The sequence below is a fragment of the Ctenopharyngodon idella genome, chromosome 24 (genome assembly GCF_019924925.1).
Source record: "Ctenopharyngodon idella isolate HZGC_01 chromosome 24, HZGC01, whole genome shotgun sequence".
NCBI lineage: Eukaryota > Metazoa > Chordata > Actinopteri > Cypriniformes > Xenocyprididae > Ctenopharyngodon > Ctenopharyngodon idella.
In genome coordinates, this window is record NC_067243.1 from 3,679,208 (window position 1) to 3,697,820 (window position 18,613).

An 18,613-nucleotide genomic window follows, 5' to 3' on the forward strand; every position below is an offset into this window, starting at 1 on the left:
TGTCCCCTCTTCATGGGTGTTTAAGCAAGCACTTTAAATGGAAATGCACTTGACATTTTAGGAGGAGATGCAATCATCAGACATTAGAATGCAGCTGACATCACTCGGAATGAGTGGAATTCTTCCTCTCGCTCTCTCGTCTTCTCATTGTGAAGCTGACTGAAGATAACACTCGCAAATTTATAGAGCACAGATGCTGCGTTTTCTCAAATTAGGGCATATTGTATTAAACGAGTGTGTGTGTGAGTGAGAGACTGAGAGAACGAGGAGTCTGTATTCCAAATCAAATCTGTGCTTATTGCTGCTGTGGAAAAACTTGTATTCCTCTTTATTTAAGAGCCAAACAGACTGTGATGATGCAAAGCTGCTTCATCATGACGAGCTTCCAGCCATCTCAGATGAATGAAACGAACATTTCCACTGCACTCTGATAATAAGCATTAAGTACAATGAAAAAGTGTGTGGGATTTTAGTTACTTTTAAGGATTAATGCAAAAGTAACGTAACACATTACTTTCCATAAAAATTAACACAAGTGGTTACTTTTTTAATGTACTAATGCAAAAGTAACATAATACATTACTTTCCACGAATGTTACTAAGTAACGCAATTAGTTACTTGTTAGGGAGTAACACAAATGTAACATAACACATTGCTTTCCATAAAAGTAACTAAGTAACAACATTATTTACTTCTTGGGGAGTAACGCAAAAGTAACGTGTAACATTACTTTCAATAAATGTAACTAAGTAATGCAATTAGTTACTTGTTAAGGAGTAAAGCAAAAGTAACGTAACACATTGCTTTCCATAAAAGTAACTAAGTAACGCAATTAGTCACTTGTTAGGGAGAAACGCAAAAGTAACGTAACACTTTTCATAAAAGTAACTAAGTAATGCAATTAGTCACTTTTTAGGGAGTAACACAAAAGTAACGTAACACATTACTTTCCATAAAAAGTAACTAAGTAACAAAATTAGTTATTTTTTTTTAGGCAGTAGGGCAAAAGTAACGTAATGCATTACTTTCCATAAAAGTAACTAAGTAACGCAATTAGTTACTTGTTAGGGAGAAACGCAAAAGTAACGTAACACATTACTTTCCATAAAAAGTAACTAAGTAACAAAATTAGTTATTTTTTTTTAGGCAGTAGGGCAAAAGTAACGTAATGCATTACTTTCCATAAAAGTAACTAAGTAACGCAATTAGTTACTTGTTAGGGAGAAACGCAAAAGTAACGTAACACATTACTTTCCATAAAAAGTAACTAAGTAACACAATTACAGTAGTTACTTTTTAGGGAGTAACGCAAAATTCTAATGCATTACTTTTAAAACTTTCTATAGTGCTTTATATAATAAATATTTTTAAAACGGCTTAATAAAACAGGAAAATAGCAGTGTTAATGTTGTAAAATTAATTCATTATGAATTATGAATTCAATTCAGCACATTGTATTAAACGAGTGTGTGTGTGAGTGAGAGACTGAGAGAACGAGTAGTTTGTATTCCAAATCAAATCTGTGCTTATTGCTGCTGTGGAAAAACTTGTATTCCTCTTTATTTAAGAGCCAAACAGACTGTGATGATGCAAAGCTGCTTCATCATGACGAGCTTCCAGCCGTCTCAAACAAATGAAACGAACATTTCCACTGCACTCTGATAATAATATAATGACATTAAAGCATTTATACACTGAAAAACGGGTGTGGAATTTACTTTTAAACAATTTTCACAAATTTCAAATCATTAATTTTCTCAAGTTAACACAAGTTAACAAAATCAATATAAAGAATGCATGATATGTAAGATGCTTAAGTTATTTTGTGATCTTCAGCGTCCACCAACGAAAAGGTCCCGGGCCCCTGAAAGCAGATGAACAGAATGAGTTTAGTGTTTATCTTTCTCTCGCTCTTTTTCTGCCTGGTTGCATGTGGCTTGTTTCTGCAGGCTTCCTCGAGGGAAGCACCCCCTTATTACTGCAATTACGATCTGTACACATTTCATTAAACTAATATGTGTGTGTCTGGGCCGCTGAGCATGTGTGAACACATCTCCCAGCTGGAACCCATCCTCTGCCCGCAGCTTAACCGTGCCGACGAGCCATCAGCGCTGAATAACAGGTGGCGAGAGCGACGCTTCATCCTCCCGTCGCAATGAGAATCGCCCGATGCTCTAACATTCCTCCTTTTTTTTGTCTTTTGAATCTCATTGCAGTGTCTTTCATTGTGGGAATCGTTCATTAGTGCTTCATTCACTGAAGAAATTGTCTCCGGGGTCAAGAGCGGCTGTTATCGCTTTATTTATGCCGCTGCTTTTATTTGGGGTTTGCAGCCTGCTGTGTGTTTAATGAAATGTGTCCTAAATATTCGAGGAAAAAGACCGTAAATGATCAAAGTGAGCATTGCCGCAATAAAACATAATCACCTATGAGATTAAACAATGAAAATGTCAAGTCTGGGAAATTAACAGGCTCAAAACCCACAGGAAAGTTGGACTTCAAAATATCACTTGCTTCTCCAGTTTAGCAGAGAGATGAAATGAAGAGCAAAAGGAGAAGTTTGCTGAAACTTCTCGGATGTAAAGACTTTCTCACATGCGTCTCGGGATCTCAACAGTGATTTCTCAGATTTGCCAGGATACCAAAGGTTTGCAATATGAACTCAATTATTTCTCATCAAATGATCTGAGCTGCTCCACATGCATTTTATAGCTCTATCCACCTTTTTCGTGAAACTTCAGATTCATTAGCTGCTGAATAATAGAAGAATGAGTGCAAACGGTAAAATTATTTATGCTACACAAATCATTGTGTTTATAATTACGACAATATAGGCAACATTAAAATAATATAAGAAATACCAGTTTGCAATATGGAGCTGTTTTGTACAACTACGGTTAATGTTGCCTCGCATATTGAAGTCACAAATGGCCGCGCCGCTCTTACATTAGACATAAGGTGTATATTCTTATTGTATAACAACTTTGTGTTTTCATTTTTATCAGGGAAAAAGTTGTGGAACATAAACATCTCTATTTAAGTCAAATGAACTATGAAAACTACATCGATACTTTAAATCACAGACTAGAGTGTGAAATACTCGCGTCACAAACACAAGAACTCTGAAGCGTCACTCCTTCCCTTTCATTTCAAACCTCCTCTGAGGATGAGAGCTTCGCTTCACTGTCTGTCCGAACACTTTCCCTGGGAAATTAATTCCATTAAACAAGTTTCACATCAGAAATTTCCATTAATATGTCCAGCATGAGGAGAGAGATAGACTGAGAAGACTGAGATAGACTGCTGGCCTTAAACGAGCTAGTCTGGGCACAACTCTCCTGGTCAGACTGGGAGACCAGCTTAAACCAGCCATGACCAGCAAACTGAATTTAATTAGTTTAATCCGTTTCTATTTCAGCAGTGTGAATGTTGTATGAGGTCATGGTTGATAGTCACAAGTCACATTTCTTTCCAGTGTTGGGAGTAACGCATTACAAGTAACATGAGTTACGTAATCAGAGTACTTTTTCCAAGTAACAAGTAAAGTAGCTCATTACTTGTAAATTTACAACAAAACAGTTACTTTTTCAAATAAGTAACACAAGTTCGAATGGCAGCACTGCAAGGTTTGTTTGAGCTGCGCCCTCTACTGTACAGGTGTGAATTTGCATTTCCTTCAGCCTGAGGCTTATTCATTTCACTTTTGGTGTGAAAGGGCATTTATATTTGGCAAAAAACCTTTTTTGTTAATAAAAAACAAACAAGCCCAGCCCAGGTGAGAAAAAGTAATGCAAAAGTAGCTTAAAAAGTAACTAAGTAACGCAATTAGTTACTTTTTAGGGAGTAATGCAAAAGTAATGTAACATTACTGTCCATATAAAGTAACTAAGTAACACAATTAGTTACTTTTTTAATGGACTAACACAAAAGTAGCACAATCCTTTTTCATAAAAGTAACTAAGTAACATTTCTGTCAGGACTACTATCGTCAAATATGATTGATAATTGCATTAGTTTTTATTGGCAAAAGTAACGCAAAAGTAACGTAACACATTAATTTCCATATAAAGTAACTAAGTTACACAATTAATTATTTTTTAGAGAGTAATGCAAAAGTAACAGAACACATGACTTTCCATAAAAGTAACTAAGTAACGCAATTAGTTACTTTTTAGGGAATAATGCAAAAGTAGCACATTAGTTTCCATAAAAAGTAACACAATTAGTTACTTTTAAAAGGGAGTAACTCAATACTGTAATGTATTACTTTTAAAACTTTCTATAGTGCTTTATATGATAAATATTTTCAAAACAGCTTAATAAAACAGGAAAATAACAGTGTTAATGTTGTAAAATTAATCAACTATTAATGAAAATGAATGAAAAATGAATTCAATTCAGCAATAAAGCAGCTCTACAGAAGACAACAATGCCATTATACACTTCAGTTTAGTTCATTGTTGATTCAATTCAGTTCAATAACAGTGTTGATGTTGCAACATTATACAGCTCAATTCAGTTTGTTTTGTTCTCATCAGAAGTAGTAAGTGACGTTAAATCGATGATATTATTAGGCTACTGAATATTAATTGTCTTTTAAACCCCAGCATCTTCTGTGTTCTGCATATTTCTGACCATGTTTCGTCTGTCTTGATTTTATATCACGTATCTGGAATTGAGATAGAGATAGCATTTTATCTGTCATTCCATCTTGAAGTATAAAACACTCTCAGAGATAAATGTCTGCTGTAGAGAAACGTCATGTTATTTTTGCGGTGGAGAGCAGAGGAGACTGACTCAAGATCTCTAACTCAGATGTTGAGTGCCGTAATCGGCACAAATCCAAACGCTCCTCGGTGACCCATCTTCCCAAGTCTCCGTATTGTTTGGCATGATGTGTTGTCATAGCAACAGGCAGACAAAAGGAGCGCATGCAGGAAAAAGGGCTTTCTGTTCTCGCTGCGATTTTTCTATCTAATGGCACTAATGTATAAGCAGAAGGTAAAAGCATTCTTGTGTATTCCAGCAAATGGGTGGCTTTTGGCTCGGAGAGAAAATAGCACTTCACCATAGTAACTGCAGCGTGACTAAAGCCGCTCACCTCACAGATGCCACGCCGTGCGTCAAATCCCGCTAATTGTAACATGTCACGGGTCGATTCAGGTGCCGCAAGGAAGAGGTGAAAACTAACGGTGGAAAACAACATATTGCATTATGTTTTAATTATGCTAGATTATGATCCTTGAAGGATCATTCATCAAGCTGTTGCCGTTCGGATTTGTACTGAAGGCTTCCAGGCGACAATCCAGTTCTGGGTACATTTGGGCCAAACTTCTAATTTAAAAACCATGGTTTATTTTGAACATTATTGAACAATGCATGCTATTATAGATGCAAACTCGTCATCATTCACTCACCCGCAAGTCACCCTCTAAAAAATGCTGGGATAAAAACAACCAAATCAAAGTTTGTTTGAAAATGGACAAACCCAGTGTTTGGGTTGATTTAACCCAGCGAATTGGGTTGTTTTTAAACCAGCAAATTGGTTGTTTTAACCCAGCAAATTGGTTGTTTAACCCAGTGAATTGGTTGTTTTAACCCAGTGAATTGGTTGTTTTAACCCAGCAAATTGGTTGTTTTAACCTAGTGAATTGGTTGTTTTAACCCAGCGAATTGGTTGTTTTAACCCCGTAATTGGCTGTTTTAACCCAGTGAATTGGTTGTTTTAACCCCGTAATTGGCTGTTTTAACCCAGTGAATTGGTTGTTTTAACCCAGCGAATGGGTTTTTTAACCCAGTGAATGGGTGTTTTAACCCAGCAAATTGGTTGTTTTAACCCAGCAAAATTTGCTGTTTTAACCCAGCGATTGGGTTGTTTTAACCCAGCGGTTGGGTTAAATGTTTGCCCAACCTGCTGGTAGTTTTATTTAACTCAACTATTGTTTAAAAATGACTGTATTTCTTGCTTAAAATGAACCCAAAGTATGTTGGAAATTAACATTTATTAATGTTTAATAAATGAACATTCATTAATAAGTTTAATGAATAATAATTAAACAATAAACATTTATTAAATTGCTTATTAATTTTGATTATTAATTTTAATAATTAATGGTGCTTGCCAAAGGCAAAGCATCATTATTGTTCTCCTGCATACTTATATTATTATTAATGGTGCTTGCCAAAGGCAAAGCATCATTATTGTTCTCCTGCATACTTATTATTATTATTATTATTCTCTTCTTCTTCTGGACAAAAACTTCGGCGCGTAACTTGTCCCGCAGTTTTTGTCCTAGACCCAATGAATGAGGTGTCAAATCGACCCGGGCTCATTGAGGAGAGGTGTGCTATGACTTTTATAAGCGATTGGGTGTACGATGTTCGCCCGGCGGGCGAAAAAGTAGCCGAAAAATCCCATTGACTTAACATTGCGACGAACTTTGACGAGTCATAGCTCCTAACAAGAATTTCGTAGAAACATGTGGGTTACCACGTTTGAAGAGGCTGACAGTCTCTGTCAGTCCATACCTCAAAATGGGGTGTAAGTTGTACCCCTGGGGTGCAAGAGCTGCCCAAAGTGGCCCCATAGACTTACTATGGTGAAGCCGTGCCCATAAAACAGTGTGTTTTTCCTACTATGGGAAATTAAATAGGGATTTTGTATTGAACATAACTCTGGATCACAGTGTCATAGAGACAAGGGGGTGGGCTCATTTTACTGAGGCAACCAATCAGTCTCTCAGGATCATTGTGAAGCTATCAAGCCACGCCCTAGCAACCATATAGAGCACCATAGCAACAAGTTCCATAGACTTCCATTCAAAAAGATCAAAGATATTCCTTTGGATAGAAGTGTCATAGGAACATGAGGGTGGGCTCATTTGACTCGGGACAGCAAACGGCCAATCACGAATCACCTTCAAGACTTCATAGCCACGCCCTAGCAACCATTTAGAGCACCCTAGCAACCCAAAGCATAGAGGGATATCTTCAAATCTGAATATCATAGAGGCATGGGGGTTGGTTTATATCATTCATACTAGCAAGCAGCTTTGGAGTATCATCACTCTCAGCTGCTAAGCCACTCCCTAGCAACCAAATAGAGTACCCTAGCAACCATTTTGCAAGGCCTATTTCTCTGTATCAGAACATCGTAGAGACATGGGGGTTGGTTTATATTGGCAAGCAGCCTTTGAAGTATCATCATTGGCAGCTGCCAAGCCACTCCCTAGCAACCAAATAGAGTACCCTAGCAACCGTTTTGCAAGGCCTATTTCTCTGCAACAGAGCATCGCAGAGACATGGCGGTTGGCTCTTTTTGCCTCATGCTAGCAAACTGGACTTCCAACATGCTACACATGCTAGCAGTGAATAGCTACATGCTAATAGTGATTAGCTAAGTGCTAAAGTGGGCTAAGAACATGCTAAGAACTCTATAAAAACACCTAAAGTAACCATCTGTGACAACTACCAACCACCTAGTAACATCATAGCAACCACCCAGGTTACCATAGCAACTGCCTAGCAACCCACCCATAACACCCTAGCAACCGCCTAGCAACACCGTAGCAACAGCCCCAAGTACCTAACCAACTGCCTAGCAACACCCTAGCAACCACCCAGGTTACCATAGCAACCGCCTAGCAACCACCCAGAACACCCTAGCAACCGCCTAGCAACACCGTAGCAACTGCCCCAAGTACCTTAGCAACTGCCTAGCAACACCCTAGCAACCACCCAGGTTACCATAGCAACCGCCTAGCAACCACCCAGAACACCCTAGCAACCGCCTAGCAACACCTTAGCAACCACCCCAAGTACCTTAGCAACTGCCTAGCAACACCCTAGCAACCACCCAGGTTACCATAGCAACCGCCTAGCAACAACTTAGCAACCACCCCAAGTACCTTAGCAACTGCCTAGCAACACCCTAGCAACCACCCAGGTTACCATAGCAACCGACTAGCAACCACCCAGAACACCTTAGCAATTGCCTAGAAACACCCTAGCAACCGAGTGCCGAGTTTTGCCACTGCAAGCACCATTCACATTTTCTTCAGGAAATGTACATTCTAGTATTGTAATTACTATTCACCTGGACAAAACTTTGGCGCGTAACTCGTCCCGCACCGTTTGTCGTAGACCGATGAATGAGGTGTCAAATCGACCGGTTTATTGAGGAGAGGTGTGCTATGACTTTTCTAAGCAATCGGGTGTACGATGTTCGCACAGCGTACAAAAATCGGCTGAAAAAAAGTCCCATAGACTTAACATTGCCACAAAAGGTGTGAGATCATATCTTTGGATCAGAAGGTCATAGAGACTTGGGGCTGGGCTCTTTTGACTCGGCCAGCCAATAGGTAGTGACACAGCAACTTCATAGCCACGCCCTAGCAACCAATTACAGCACCCTAGCAACCTAGTGGCGAATTTTGCCACTGCAAGCACCATTCACATTTTCTTCAGGAAATGTACATTCTAGTATTGTAATTACTATTCACCTGGAGAAAAGTTTGGCGCGTAACTCGTCCCGCACCGTTTGTCGTAGACCCATAAATGAGGTGTCATATCGACCGGCTTATTGAGGAGAGGTGTGCTATGACTTTTCTAAGCGATCGGGTGTACGAAGTTTGCCCAGCGGACAAAAAATCAGCTGAAAAAAGTCCCATAGACTTAACATTGGGACAAAATCTGTGAGATCATATTTTTGGATCAGAAGGTCATAGAGACTTGGTGTTGGGCTCTTTTGACTCGGCCTATCAAGCAGCCAATAAGAAGTGACATAGCAACTTCATAGCCACGCCCTAGCAACCAATTACAGCCCCCTAGCAACCGAGTGCCGAATTTTGCCACTGCAAGCACCATTCACATTTTCTTCAGGAAATGTACATTCTAGTATTGTAATTACTATTCACCTGGAGAAAAGTTTGGCGCGTAACTCGTCCCGCACCGTTTGTCGTAGACCCATAAATGAGGTGTCATATCGACCGGCTTATTGAGGAGAGGTGTGCTATGACTTTTCTAAGCGATCGGGTGTACGAAGTTTGCCCAGCGGACAAAAAATCAGCTGAAAAAAGTCCCATAGACTTAACATTGGGACAAAATCTGTGAGATCATATTTTTGGATCAGAAGGTCATAGAGACTTGGTGTTGGGCTCTTTTGACTCGGCCTATCAAGCAGCCAATAAGAAGTGACATAGCAACTTCATAGCCACGCCCTAGCAACCAATTACAGCCCCCTAGCAACCGAGTGCCGAATTTTGCCACTGCAAGCACCATTCACATTTTCTTCAGGAAATGTACATTCTAGTATTGTAATTACTATTCACCTGGAGAAAAGTTTGGCGCGTAACTCGTCCCGCACCGTTTGTCGTAGACCCATAAATGAGGTGTCATATCGACCGGCTTATTGAGGAGAGGTGTGCTATGACTTTTCTAAGCGATCGGGTGTACGAAGTTTGCCCAGCGGACAAAAAATCAGCTGAAAAAAGTCCCATAGACTTAACATTGGGACAAAATCTGTGAGATCATATTTTTGGATCAGAAGGTCATAGAGACTTGGTGTTGGGCTCTTTTGACTCGGCCTATCAAGCAGCCAATAAGAAGTGACATAGCAACTTCATAGCCACGCCCTAGCAACCAATTACAGCCCCCTAGCAACCGAGTGCCGAATTTTGCCACTGCAAGCACCATTCACATTTTCTTCAGGAAATGTACATTCTAGTTAATGGTGCTTGCCAAAGGCAAAGCATCATTATTGTTCTCCTGCATACTTATTATTATTATTATTATTCTTCTTCTTCTGGACAAAACTTCGGCGCGTAACTTGTCCCGCAGTTTTTGTCCTAGACCCATGAATGAGGTGTCAAATCGACCGGCTCATTGAGGAGAGGTGTGCTATGACTTTTATAAGCGATTGGGTGTACGATGTTCGCCCGGCGGACGAAAAAGTAGCCGAAAAATCCCATTGACTTAACATTGCGACGAACTTTGACGAGTCATAGCTCCTAACAAGAATTTCGTAGAAACATGTGGGTTACCACGTTTGAAGAGGCTGACAGTCTCTGTCAGACCATACCTCAAAATGGGGTGTAAGTTGTACCCCTGGGGCACAAGAGCTGCCCAAAGTGGCCCCATAGACTTACTATGGTGAAGCCGTGCCCATAAAACAGTGTGTTTTTCCTACTATGGGAAATTACATAGGGATTTTGTATTGAACATAACTCTGGATCACAGTGTCATAGAGACAAGGGGGTGGGCTCATTTTACTCAGGCAACCAATCAGTCTCTCAGGATCATTGTGAAGCTATCAAGCCACGCCCTAGCAACCATATAGAGCACCATAGCAACAAGTTCCATAGACTTCCATTGAAAAAGATCAAAGGAATATCTTTGGATGGAAGTGTCATAGAAACATGAGGGTGGGCTCATTTAACTCGGTGCAGCATACGGCCAGTCACGAGTCACCTTCAAGACTTCATAGCCACGCCCTAGCAACCATTTAGAGCACCCTAGCAACCCAAAGCATAGAGGGATATCTTCAAATCTGAATATCATAGAGGCATGGTGGTTGGTTTATATCATTCATACTAGCAAGCAGCTTTGGAGTATCATCACTGGCAGCTGCTAAGCCACTCCCTAGCAACCAAATAGAGTACCCTAGCAACCATTTTGCAAGGCCTATTTCTCTGTATCAGAACATCGTAGAGACATGGGGGTTGGTTTATATTGGCAAGCAACCTTTGGAGTATCATCATTGGCAGCTGCCAAGCCACTCCCTAGCAACCAAACAGAGTACCCTAGCAACCGTTTTGAAAGACCTATATCTCTGCATCAGAACATTGTAGAGACATGGCGGTTGGTTCTTTTTTACTCATGCTAGCAAACTGGACTTGCAACATGCTACACATGCTAGCAGTGAATAGCTACGTGCTAATAGCAATTAGCTTAGGTTTTATACATGACACAAACAAGTAAAAATGTGTTAGCATCATGCTAGTAGCATACTAATTGAGTTAGCATCATGCTAGTAGCATGCTAATCACGTTAGCATCATGCTAGCAAACATGCTAATCATGTTAGCATCTTGCCAAAATCACATTAGCAACATGCTAATCCTGTTAGCATCATGCTAGCAACATGCTAATTGTGTTAGCATCATGTTAGCAACATGCTAATTGTGTTAGCATCATGCAAGCAACATGCTAATTGTGTTAGCATCATGCTAGCAACATGCTAATTGTGTTAGCATCATCCTAGCAACATGCTAATCGTGTTACCATCATGCTAGCAACATGCTAATAATGTTAGCATCTTGTTAAAAACATGCTAGCAACATGTTAATCATGTTACCATCTTGCTAAAAACATGTTAGCAACATGGCAAGAATGCTAGCATCATGCTAGCAACATGCTAATCATGTTAGCATCTTGCTAAAAACATGCTAACAACATGCTAATTATGTTAGCATCATGCTAATCAAGAGTGCCGAGTATTGCCACTGCAAGCACCATTCACATTTTCTTCAGGAAATGTACATTCTAGTTATTATTATTATTCTTCTTCTTCTTCTGGACAAAACTTCGGCGCGTAACTTGTCCCGCAGTTTTTGTCCTAGACCCATGAATGAGGTGTCAAATCGACCGGCTCATTGAGGAGAGGTGTGCTATGACTTTTATAAGCGATTGGGTGTACGATGTTCGCCCGGCGGGCGAAAAAGTAGCCGAAAAATCCCATTGACTTAACATTGCGACGAACTTTGACGAGTCATAGCTCCTAACAAGAATTTCGTAGAAACATGTGGGTTACCACGTTTGAAGAGGCTGACAGTCTCTGTCAGACCATACCTCAAAATGGGGTGTAAGTTGTACCCCTGGGGTGCAAGAGCTGCCCAAAGTGGCCCCATAGACTTACTATGGTGAAGCCGTGCCCATAAAACAGTGTGTTTTTCCTACTATGGGAAATTATATAGGGATTTTGTATTGAACATAACTCTGGATCACAGTGTCATAGAGACAAGGGGGTGGGCTCATTTTACTGAGGCAACCAATCAGTCTCTCAGGATCATTGTGAAGCTATCAAGCCACGCCCTAGCAACCATATAGAGCACCATAGCAACAAGTTCCATAGACTTCCATTCAAAAAGATCAAAGATATTCCTTTGGATAGAAGTGTCATAGGAACATGAGGGTGGGCTCATTTGACTCGGGACAGCAAACGGCCAATCACGAATCACCTTCAAGACTTCATAGCCACGCCCTAGCAACCATTTAGAGCACCCTAGCAACCCAAAGCATAGAGGGATATCTTCAAATCTGAATATCATAGAGGCATGGGGGTTGGTTTATATCATTCATACTAGCAAGCAGCTTTGGAGTATCATCACTCTCAGCTGCTAAGCCACTCCCTAGCAACCAAATAGAGTACCCTAGCAACCATTTTGCAAGGCCTATTTCTCTGTATCAGAACATCGTAGAGACATGGGGGTTGGTTTATATTGGCAAGCAGCCTTTGAAGTATCATCATTGGCAGCTGCCAAGCCACTCCCTAGCAACCAAATAGAGTACCCTAGCAACCGTTTTGCAAGGCCTATTTCTCTGCAACAGAGCATCGCAGAGACATGGCGGTTGGCTCTTTTGCCTCATGCTAGCAAACTGGACTTCCAACATGCTACACATGCTAGCAGTGAATAGCTACATGCTAATAGTGATTAGCTAAGTGCTAAAGTGGGCTAAGAACATGCTAAGAACTCTATAAAAACACTAAAGTAACCATCTGTGACAACTACCAACCACCTAGTAACATCATAGCAACCACCCAGGTTACCATAGCAACTGCCTAGCAACCACCCATAACACCCTAGCAACCGCCTAGCAACACCGTAGCAACAGCCCCAAGTACCTAACCAACTGCCTAGCAACACCCTAGCAACCACCCAGGTTACCATAGCAACCGCCTAGCAACCACCCAGAACACCCTAGCAACCGCCTAGCAACACCGTAGCAACTGCCCCAAGTACCTTAGCAACTGCCTAGCAACACCCTAGCAACCACCCAGGTTACCATAGCAACCGCCTAGCAACCACCCAGAACACCCTAGCAACCGCCTAGCAACACCTTAGCAACCACCCCAAGTACCTTAGCAACTGCCTAGCAACACCCTAGCAACCACCCAGGTTACCATAGCAACCGCCTAGCAACCACCCAGAACACCCTAGCAACCGCCTAGCAACAACTTAGCAACCACCCCAAGTACCTTAGCAACTGCCTAGCAACACCCTAGCAACCACCCAGGTTACCATAGCAACCGACTAGCAACCACCCAGAACACCTTAGCAATTGCCTAGAAACACCCTAGCAACCGAGTGCCGAGTTTTGCCACTGCAAGCACCATTCACATTTTCTTCAGGAAATGTACATTCTAGTATTATAATTACTATTCACCTGGACAAAACTTCGGCACGCTACTTGTCCCGCACCTTTTGTCGTAGACCCATGAATGAGGTGTCAAATCGACCAGCTAAGTGAGGAGAGGTGTGCTATGACTTTTCTAAGCAATCGGATGTACGATGTTCGCCCAGCAGACTAAAAATCGGCCTAAAAAAGTCCCATAGACTTAACATGGGCAAAAAATCTGTGAGATCATAACTTTGGATCGAAAGATCATAGAGACTTGGTGTTGGGCTCAGCTGAATCAGTCTATCAAGAAGCCAACAAGTAGTGACTTGACTTAACTTCATAGTCACGCCTTAGCAACCACCTAGCAACCGAGTTTCAATTTTGCCACTGCAAGCACCATTCACATTTTCTTCAGGAAATGTACATTCTAGTATTGTAATTACTATTCACCTGAACAAAACTTTGGCGTGTAACTCGTCCCGCACCGTTTGTCGTAGACCGATGAATGAGGTGTCAAATCGACCGGTTTATTGAGGAGAGGTGTGCTATGACTTTTCTAAGCAATCGGGTGTACGATGTTCGCACAGCGTACGAAAAATCGGCTGAAAAAAGTCCCATAGACTTAACATTGCCACAAAATCTCTGAGATCATATCTTTGGATCAGAAGGTCATAGAGACTTGGGGCTGGGCTCTTTTGACTCGGCCTATCAAGCAGCCAATAAGTAGTGACATAGCAACTTCATAGCCACGCCCTAGAAACCAATTACAGCACCCTAGCAACCGAGTGCCGAGTTTTGCCACTGCAAGCACCGTTCACATTTTCTTCAGGAAATGTACATTCTAGTTATTATTCTTCTTCTTCTGGACAAAACTTCGGCGCGTAACTTGTCCCGCAGTTTTTGTCCTAGACCCATGAATGAGGTGTCAAATCGACCGGCTCATTGAGGAGAGGTGTGCTATGACTTTTATAAGCGATCGGGTGTACGATGTTCGCCCGGTGGGCGAAAAAGTAGCCGAAAAATCCCATTGACTTAACATTGCGACGAACTTTGACGAGTCATAGCTCCTAACAAGAATTTCGTAGAAACATGTGGGTTACCACGTTTGAAGAGGCTGACAGTCTCTGTCAGACCATACCTCAAAATGGGGTGTAAGTTGTACCCCTGGGGCGCAAGAGCTGCCCAAATTTGCCCCATAGACTTACTATGGTGAAGCCTTGCCCATGAAACAGTGTGTTTTTCCTACTATGGGAAATTACATAGGGATTTTGTATTGAACATAACTCTGGATCACAGTGTCATAGAGACAAGGGGGTGGGCTCATTTTACTCAGGCAACCAATCAGTCTCTCAGGATCATTTTGAAGCTATCAAGCCACGCCCTAGCAACCATATAGAGCACCATAGCAACAAGTTCCATAGACTTCCATTGAAAAAGATCAAAGGAATATCTTTGGATGGAAGTGTCTTAGAAACATGAGGGTGGGCTCATTTAATTCGGGGCAGCATACGACCAATCACGAATCCCCTTCAAGACTTCATAGCCACGCCCTAGCAACCATTTAGAGCACCCTAGCAACCCAAAGCATAGAGGGATATCTTCAAATCTGAATATCATAGAGGCATGGGGGTTGGTTTATATCATTCATACTAGCAAGCAGCTTTGGAGTATCATCACTGGCAGCTGCTAAGCCACTCCCTAGCAACCAAATAGAGAACCCTAGCAACCGTTTTGCAAGGCCTATTTCTCTGTATCAGAACATCGTAGAGACATGGGGGTTGGTTTATATTGGCAAGCAGCCTTTGGAGTATCATCATTGGCAGCTGCCAAGCCACTCCCTAGCAACCAAACAGAGTACCCTAGCAACCGTTTTGAAAGACCTATATCTCTGCATCAGAACATTGTAGAGACATGGCGGTTGGTTCTTTTTTACTCATGCTAGCAAACTGGACTTGCAACATGCTACACATGCTAGCAGTGAATAGCTACGTGCTAATAGCAATTAGCTTAGGTTTTATACATGACACAAACAAGTAAAAATGTGTTAGCATCATGCTAGTAGCATACTAATTGAGTTAGCATCATGCTAGTAGCATGCTAATCACGTTAGCATCATGATAGCAAACATGCTAATCATGTTAGCATCTTGCCAAAATCACATTAGCAACATGCTAATCGTGTTAGCATCATGCTAGCAAAATGCTAATCATGCTACCATCATGCTCGCAACATGCTAATAATGTTAGCATCTTGTTAAAAACATGCTAGCAACATGTTAATCATGTTAGCATCTTGCTAAAAACATGTTAGCAACATGGTAATTATGCTAGCATCATGCTAGCAACATGCTAATCATGTTAGCATCTTAGTAAAAACATGTTAGCAACATGCTAATCATGTTAGCATCATGCTAATCAAGAGTGCCGAGTTTTGCCACTGCAAGCACCATTCACATTTTCTTCAGGAAATGTACATTCTAGTTCTTCTTCTTCTGGACAAAACTTCGGCGCGTAACTTGTCCCGCAGTTTTTGTCCTAGACCCATGAATGAGGTGTCAAATCGACCGGCTCATTGAGGAGAGGTGTGCTATGACTTTTATAAGCGATTGGGTGTACGATGTTCGCCCGGCGGACGAAAAAGTAGCCGAAAAATCCCATTGACTTAACATTGCGACGAACTTTGACGAGTCATAGCTCCTAACAAGAATTTCGTAGAAACATGTGGGTTACCACGTTTGAAGAGGCTGACAGTCTCTGTCAGACCATACCTCAAAATGGGGTGTAAGTTGTACCCCTGGGGCGCAAGAGCTGCCCAAAGTGGCCCCATAGACTTACTATGGTGAAGCCGTGCCCATGAAACAGTGTGTTTTTCCTACTATGGTAAATTACATAGGGATTTTGTATTGAACATAACTCTGGATCACAGTGTCATAGAAACAAGGGGGTGGGCTCATTTTACTCAGGCAACCAATCAGTCTCTCAGGATCATTGTGACGCTATCAAGCCACGCCCTAGCAACCATATAGAGCACCATAGCAACAAGTTCCATAGACTTCCATTGAAAAAGATCAAAGGAATATCTTTGGATGGAAGTGTCATAGAAACATGAGGGTGGGCTCATTTAACTCGGAGCAGCATACGGCCAGTCACGAATCACCTTCAAGACTTCATAGCCACGCCCTAGCAACCATTTAGAGCACCCTAGCAACCCAAAGCATAGAGGGATATCTTCAAATCTGAATATCATAGAGGCATGGCGGTTGGTTTATATCATTCATACTAGCAAGCAGCTTTGGAGTATCATCATTGGCAGCTGCTAAGCCACTCCCTAGCAACCAAATAGAGTACCCTAGCAACCATTTTGCAAGGCCTATTTCTCTGTATCAGAACATCGTAGAGACATGGGGGTTGGTTTATATTGGCAAGCAGCCTTTGGAGTATCATCATTGGCAGCTGCCAAGCCACTCCCTAGCAACCAAACAGAGTACCCTAGCAACCGTTTTGAAAGACCTATATCTCTGCATCAGAACATCGTAGAGACATGGCGGTTGGTTCTTTTTGACTCATGCTAGCAAACTGGACTTGCAACATGTTACACATGCTAGCAGTGAATAGCTACTTGCTAATAGCAATTAGCTTAGGTTTTATACATGACACAAACAAGTAAAAATGTGTTAGCATCATGCTAGTAGCATACTAATTGAGTTAGCATCATGCTAGTAGCATGCTAATCATGTTAGCATCATGCTAGCAAACATGCTAATCATGTTAGCATCTTTCCAAAATCACATTAGCAACATGCTAATCGTGTTAGCATCATGCTAACAAATGCTAATCGTGTTAGCATCATGCTAGCAACATGCTAATCGTGTTAGCATCATGCTAGCAACATGCTAATAATGTTAGCATCATGCTAGCAACATGCTAATCGTGTTACCATCATGCTAGCAACATGCTAATAATGTTAGCATCTTGTTAAAAACATGGTAGCAACATGTTAATCATGTTAACATCTTGCTAAAAACATGTTAGCAACATGGTAATCATGCTAGCATCATGCTAGAGACTTGGGGCTGGGCTCTTTTGACTCGGCCAGCCAATAGGTAGTGACACAGCAACTTCATAGCCACGCCCTAGAAACCAATTACAGCACCCTAGCAACCGAGTGCCGAGTTTTGCCACTGCAAGCACCATTCACATTTTCTTCAGGAAATGTACATTCTAGTTATTCTTCTTCTTCTTCTTCTTCTTCTGGACAAAATTTCGGCGCGTAATTTGTCCCGCAGCTTTTGTCCTAGACCCACGAATCAGGTGTCAAATCGTGCGGATTATTGAGGAATGGTGTGCTATGACTTTTATAAGCGATCGGGTGTACGATGTTCGCCCGACAGGCGAAAAAGTAGCCGAAAAATCCCATTGACTTAACATTGCGACGAACTTTGACGAGTCATAGCTCCTAACAAGAATTTCGTAGAAACATGTGGGTTACCACATTTTCAGTCTCTTACCCATTTGCTCATGAGTTTTTGTCCAGCTAACAATCTACACGAAGAAAAGTTTGGCCTCAGCCTATTTAAAACCAGAAGAAAAGAAGTGGATATTTTTCAGCATTGATGATGTTGCAGTAAAAGATGGTTGTGTTGGTCAGTGAATCCTGAAAACAGACGCTGTATGGCGGTTTCCACACTTCATGAAGCAGCACAGCCGCTTTCAGCTGTGATGATAAGAAGAAGAAAGGTTTCTTGAGCAGCAAATCAGCATCTTAGCAGGATTTCTGAAGGATCAGTGTTTGTTTGAAATGAACTCAAGATATAATATTCATACAATAAAACACAGATCGTATCTGTAAATCTAGAATAAAAGATCCATAAAAAGGAGGAAATATCAGTCTTGATTCCAGCAGGAGTGTCTGTAAAAACAGAGTCCAGTTCTGAACAACTCCATTTGAGCACTTTGAGCAAAGCAGATGTGGTAGAAATACATCATGTGCAGATAAAAAAACATGAATAACAAATACTTATTTCTGAACACTTACAAAATAAGTGTAAAATTCCCAATCTTCTGATCAGATGTGTGGAACAAGGAGCCATGAATGAAATGACAAAAGCAGCTGATAGCAAACAGGTAAATTCTGCTTTGGTAAATGAATGATCTGTTAATTTCTACAGCACATGCCCAGAAAGAGTCCCAGTGCACACAGCGATCCACGACACTTA

At 41.3% G+C, this 18,613-nt stretch overlaps 1 long non-coding RNA gene across 2 annotated transcripts; it reads right to left on the reverse strand.

The window, feature by feature from the left end:
* Nucleotides 1–6,659: 6,659 nt before the first annotated feature.
* LOC127507842 (uncharacterized) lies at nt 6,660–13,589 on the reverse strand. 2 transcript variants are annotated; one of them, XR_007928476.1, is made up of 3 exons: nt 13,256–13,589; nt 7,592–7,822; nt 6,660–7,446 (listed from the first exon to the last, which is right to left on the reverse strand). It is a non-coding gene; the product is annotated as an uncharacterized LOC127507842 (long non-coding RNA). The 2 variants fall into 2 exon arrangements; XR_007928475.1 differs by lacking the exon at nt 13,256–13,589 and adding an exon at nt 7,909–8,169.
* Nucleotides 13,590–18,613: the final 5,024 nt, after the last annotated feature.